The sequence below is a fragment of the Onychostruthus taczanowskii genome, unplaced genomic scaffold (genome assembly GCF_017590055.1).
Source record: "Onychostruthus taczanowskii isolate IOZ18803 unplaced genomic scaffold, ASM1759005v1 scaffold20, whole genome shotgun sequence".
In the NCBI taxonomy this organism is placed as follows: domain Eukaryota; kingdom Metazoa; phylum Chordata; class Aves; order Passeriformes; family Passeridae; genus Onychostruthus; species Onychostruthus taczanowskii.
In genome coordinates, this window is record NW_024499240.1 from 14,578,993 (window position 1) to 14,585,577 (window position 6,585).

Here is a 6,585-nt window from a genome sequence, read left to right on the forward strand (position 1 = left end):
AACGTGGGCGCAGAAGTAGGTGGTGCCACATAGCAAGTTTCTGATGTAGCCGGGAAAGGCATCCAGAGCTCCCAATTTCCAGGCCCACACCTTCACCAGGAGACCATCTGTGCTCTCCCAGGGGGAAGGAGCCCCTGGGTCAGGCAAGAGCGTTTTCCTCATTCTGCAAAAAATAGCAGGCGGTGCCGAGGCGCGGAACAGCGCCGCTTCCCAGGGTTCCTGTGCTGACAGTGACGCTCCGAGCTGGGTCTGTGCCTGCAGTACCCAGTCTGTGGGAGAACTGCATCACTGCTCTGGGACCTGCCATACTTACCTGCCTCCTGAAATGGTGTCCCTGCTGATGTTTTAAAAGCACCAGATGATAGCTTGGCGTTTTTTCTTTCAGTGCACAGCCATAGGTAATCCAATTCCTCCCTTCGTAGCACTTCAATGAGGATTTTAGGGTGGACCTTTTTTTTGATTTAAGATTGTCTTTCAGGAAGACAGTCATATCCCCCCAGATTCTGTTGAATGCAGACTAGAGCAAAGCAACCATACAGTGCAGTGGTGGGTCTCTTCTTTCCGTTTTTTCTTTTTCCCTCCAGCCTCAATTGAAAGGAAAATTCTCACAATTCTGAATAGGGATTCCTTTTCCTGGTGTCATTTATGTTTGTGAGAGCAGGCAGAACACTCACCTGTTTTCCCAAGTCCTGATGCTGGGGTACCATGGGGAGGACTGACAGGCAGTGCCAGGAGTGCCTTCAGTGCGGTGGCGGTGCTCAGCTGCAGTGAGGGCACATCCCCAGTGCACTGGCCTCATCCCCTGCAAGGTTCCATCCAGCACCACCTTGAACACTTCCAGGGATTGGACACTCTCAGCTTTTCTGGGCAGCCTATTCCAGAGCCTCAAAGGGAACAATTCTTTCCTAATAACTAATCTAAACCTGCCCTCTGTCAGTTTGAAGCCATTACCCCTTGTCCTGTCACTACCTGCCCTTGCCAACAGTGCCTCTGCATCTCTATTGTAGGCCCTCTTTAGGTATTGAAAGGCTGCTATAAGGCTCCTCAAAGCTTCCTCTTTTCCAGGCTGAACTAACTTGGCCCATCTTCATTGGAGAGGTGGTCCAGCCCTTTGACCACATTTGTGGCTCTCCTCTGAACTCATTCTGTCAGGTGCATGTCCTGAGATTTAGGTGCTCAAGATCAGGAGACTGAAATAAGGAGCAACGGTTCTGAAAGTCAAGATGTAGCTCATCTACAAAAAACAAGGCACCTCTGGCAGGCACTTCAGTTGCACCTCATGGGCTTGGGAGCAGGGTCAGCAGCAGATGACACATCCAGCCCCTTCCCCAGCATGGCTGCAGAACTGCCCAGAACCCCTAACAATGCACACATCAAAATGCTTTGCAAACACCACATTCCATGAGGAGAAAAATTTGTCCCATTAATTTAACAAAGAGGGTGTAAAGCGGGGGGAGTGATGGCTGTGCCAGCCTCACTGCCAGGCAGGGGCAGGACACAAGGAACCCAGGCAGTGTCAGTCCCTCAGTGTCCCCTGCCAGCAGCAAACACCTCCGGAGTGCACAGGGCAGCCAGAAGCTCCAGCACAGACACAGCAAGCAGCAAACCAAATCAGCCTCTCACCATCCCATGGGAACGCAAACTTTTGACACTATTGGAGAGCGCCCTTCGACATGAGCTATGGATTTGCATGTCTCTGCTCTCTCCCTGTGAAATGCAGGGGCCAGTTTTTCTGTGTTACCTGTAATAAACATTTAATGCCACACATTCAGGATCCCTTGTTTGCCCTGTAGAAAGTTTCTCTTCATGCATCAGACTGGGAGAACAAAGCCTGGACTGTTTAGCCGCAGGATTTAACCACCTGTTGTAATACCTTGTTGATCTAATCTTTTGTTTTAATTAACACGCTTTCAGTTGGGTTTGAAGGATTTTTTCTTCCCCGCACCCAATGCCAGCTTGCCACCTGCTTCACTGGCTCTGTCTTGGCTGTGCAGTTCACATCAATCCTTTCATTGCCTCCAAAGGCACGGAAATGGATAGAAAACAAACAAATCCACCTCAGCAAGTGTCCAGCCTGACACCCTCCACTGTCTGGCCACTGCTGCAAAGGGTGAAATGAAACAGCTGCCACGAGTGGGGAGCCAACAAAGCAATATGCAGAGTGTCTGCTGCTCTCCAGGCCAGCTCGTCTCTATTTGAGGGAAGAAACCTTCGGGCAGTGAGATGGGACCCCAGCCCACCGACACTCAGGGGATTGCTTTGGCCACCAAGAGAAAGATGTCTGCGTGAGGTTGAGATGTAAACTTGGTTTCAAGAACTGACATGAATTCTCCTCTATCTCATAATTAAAACATACAGAGCTACATCAGCAATCTCCTGCAGTGGATGCATACTTTAAGATGGCCACTTTGAATATCATTTTGACTTTTTTCCTGCACAGATTTAAATAAAATCCAGACTCCACCAGCCAGCAGAATTAGTTTTAGCCTTTTGAGTAGGTCACTTCAGAAGAGGAAAATAAGCAAATCAAAAAACAATATTTCAGAAAATGCTCTTGCCACTCCCACTGCAGCTATGCACTGGTGCTGCCTTCCCCAGCCAGTCACAGCAGCTCTTGGTAAGATACACTCCATTCTCCTTCCCATTCACAATTCTTTGTTCCTATCAAGCTTCAAAAGCTTTTCTTATCCTTCTGAGGAGCACAGTGACAAGCCCTTCAAAACTGGCCACATGCCTAACACACCAAAATAATTTGAAAACTCTGTATTCACACTGTTTCTGGCATGTCACTTCACTTCTGCCAGTGCTACCAATACAGCAGGGAATCCAGCATGGCCACAACCATCCCTATGGAGCCACCTTCAGCTAACAGCCACTACCACCTGTAAGAATGAAACATCATCCAAGAAGAGAGCAAGCAAGGCTTTGGGAATATCAAGTGGCTGCATTTTTCCTTGCCTTTCCCCTGCGTTGGCAAAGAGGCATGTTAAAAGCCAAGACACCTTCGGTGCCATCACCACCCACAGCATCCAGCACTCTCCTCTGCTTCCCTGGAGGTGGCTGCAACTGGGAAGCAGCGGGTCTGGCCAGTGGGAAAACAGGACACAGGGAGATGGCTGCTCCGAGGCTGGCACGCCGTGCCACCGAGACCTGTCAGGATGTGTCACAACACGCAGCGTGTCGTGCCTCACCGCTCTGTCGAGCAACAAGCTGGAAAAAAAAGGGAACAAAAAAAAAAGAAAAAAAAAAAAAAAAAAAGAAAAAAAAAAAAAAAAAAAAAAGGGAAAAAAAAAAAAAAAAGGGAACAAAAAAAAGGATTCGGATCTAATACATGAGTGGGCCGGTATGTGCAAGAGAGATGAATATGAAGTAAAACATGCTGGATGCTACAGTAATAACCGGGCGCACACGGAGAGGCTGGAAGGGAGCCAGGGAGGGGAGATACGAGAGGGATGCTCTGAGCTCAGTCTGTGCGTGGCGGAGAAGCTGCAGCTCCTGAATGAGTGCAAGGCGGATCCCGAGGCTGCCGCGTGGGCGTCAGGCTGACACTGCTCCACCAAAACCAGTGGGAGCCCACGTCAACCCCAGGCTGGGGCCATGCCCCCTGCCAGGCTCAGCAGTTGGTTCACCAGACACCCGGTGTGTGGGGGGAAAGCTGGATATTGTCCTTTAAAAATAAAGTGGTTCTTATGCATGTGTCAAGTGCAGCGAACCGTGGTGCCAAGCACGGAGAGGGGTGACCTCAACAGATCCCTGCGAAACACAAGAATGTGTTCCCCAGTATTTCTGTATTAAGGGTGGGACCAGCTCACACTTCTTTATATGGCAGTGCTGAACCTGAGGGCCCCTCTTGTAGCGGCTTCGTGTCCATGCAAATCCCATTTTGGTGACCAGTGGGAGGAGAACAGAGGTCGCAGGCAGGCACCCACTGCCAAGCAGCATCCCTGCCTCCATTCCCTGCCCGCCGGAGGCGGTGGGAGGAAGGGCTGCCTTGCCCAGGTCCCGTGGGCGTTCACATGGCCCCTTCGCGGCAGCCAAACGCACATTTACGAAGAGCAGACTTCTAACGGCATGGGGATGAGTCATTACGGGCTTTCAAAATGCGTAAATATGGTCACATCCTAATTCAGTGTGTCACAACGAGCTACCCTGCATCTGCGGGTTACTCGGCTCCACAGAAACCTCGGAAATTCCTGCCCAACCTTATGATGCAAAAATTCATCTAAATTCGTGTCACTGCATGCAGAGAGTTAATGTGGTTTTTAGGTTTTTTTTAAGTTTTGGCACTGGATTTCAATGGAGGTTTATCTGCAGTGCTACAACCCAGTACTGCTATGTTTTGCATCACAAATTTACAACCGAGTAATAAGTAAACACAAGATTTTTTGGCTTGGATTTTCCAAGGTGATTAAATAATTTTCTAAATAGCTTTGAGAATGAAGCTGTCTGAAATCCCCAAGGTAATAGGAAATTGACTGCATCCCCATACGCTCCATAGACATAGGAAGAATTCAAATTTACTGAGAAGTAATATAAAATATTTAAGAAACCAAACAGAATTGAATAAAACCTTTTGCAATGTAAATTAAATCTGCCCAAACCAGCAGTGATTACCTTTGCTGCCATGGCTCCTCCAGAGACTGTCTGTGCCTCAGGCTCCACACGGCCCCTGCCTCACCAGCGCCCGTCACAGACAGCGTGCACCTCGTATGTGATTTGAAGACCTCCAAATATTTTTTTAAATGTTCAAAAGCAGTATTTGTTACATGCTCACCCAAAGAACAGGAAGACAGGAGCATCAGGAACCAGGCTGAGCGATGGTTTTGGAGTCAGCAGGTGTCTGGAACACCACCTGATGACCCAGAGGTTTGGCAGTAGCCTACCTTAGGGCTTCCCAAGCTTTCCCACAGTGGGAACCCCCTGCAGCACCCCCCTCAGCCCTGAAGGGCTGCCAGGTCACCCAGGCACAGCCCGTCAGCTGGAGCCCTGTCCTCGGCTGAGAGCCACAGCCACAGCCAGGGTGAAGGGGCCTGGCCCGGGCCTGCAGGGGCAGGGGAGGAGCAGGGCAAGGCACCCCAGCTGGGGCCTTCCTGGCGGGGCCTGACCTTCATCCCGGCTCAGCCGGGCAGGGGGAGCCGAGAGCCACCGGGGGAAGGGTTCTGGAAAGCCATCCCTCCTGAGCAGCTCGAGGAAATTCATATTTCATGTTCTGCTCCTTCTCTGCCCACGGAGTTCTTTCTCGTGGTGGTGCGTAGGTGTATGTGAGGGATTTATCCTTTCCCCACTGAATCACTGCAGCACAACATCTTTTCAACCCTTCTGTACAGCACAAAAGAGCCTCTCGGCATTTATCCTCATTTTCCTGCTTAAGGAGACAGCCAGCAAGCTCCACAGTGCGACCCACTTGCACCCCAGCTCAAGGCTGGGAGCGGCTCGAGTCCAGCTAGCTCTGGTTGGGGACAGGTCTGGGGAGCAGACACCCCTGCTTCTGCCGGCTGGCACCCCAAAACCACGTCCTGATGCCAGCATGAAGGTGCCTGGAATGATGCTGCTGGTTCAGCTGGAAAATAGCTCCACAGTGAAGGGAAGGAGCAGTGCATGGTGCACTGAGCATGCTGGGCTCCCCTCAGGGCGTCAGGGGCCCAGATCCAAACCAAAGAGTTCCCAAATCCCAATTGCCACAGTAACAAAGCCTTCGTGCTTTAACCAGGGGCTGCTGACATGCTTCCATCAGGTCTGATACTGGTGTTGTGTATGAGTTCTCTGTGTTTTGAAAGGAAAATGGGTGGAAAATGAGTTCTGCAGTTATCATGAGCAAAGTTATTGCCGTGAGTGGAGGCTCACCACAGACGAAGGCCCTCCTGGCTGACCCTCATATCAACTGCTTATTTAGGAAAAGACAGAAGAGCTTTGGAAGGTAGCCAGCAATAAAATCTAAATTTTGGCTGCACTTCCTGAAGCTTCAAGTGAGCATTAATGACCCTCGTGTAAGCTGTCCCATCCAACAGTGCTTTCCAAGCAAGGATGTCACAGCTTGGTAAGACACTGTGGGCAGGCCTAAAGCAAACCTGTGGGCTCCAGCAGCACAGTGCCCTTCCAGCACCACGGCATTCTTACCGAACTTTGGGCAGCCACTGCTCAGCCCACGGCAAGTTAGAAAAAATAGACATCTAAAGGTTTTCCAGTTATACTGGTGTGCAGCCTGACAGACCAATAAAGTGGCTGTCCCCCCATCCTTGTACCTTGAACACAGGAGTGTCTAGCTGCTCCCTTCTCCTCTTTCCCAGAATAGGGCAAGATTGCACTGAAGTGCAAGGTAAAAGCCAGCAAACACTGAGCCACTGGTCCAGAATTCCCAGGTTTACTCTCCCCTGGACCAGGAGAAGGCAGGGGGATTGCACATACTCTGACCCCATCTCTGCTTCAAACCACTCCTGACTTTCATGCCACCTCAGCAACCGGATGTTTTGGTTTATGGAGGGGTTCTCCCCCCTGTCCTCCGATTCCTCTTTGAAGTTTTTGCTGCTTTTCCCTTTTTGTACCTCATCTCCCATATCCAGTTTCTGCACCCTAACAACCTCGCAG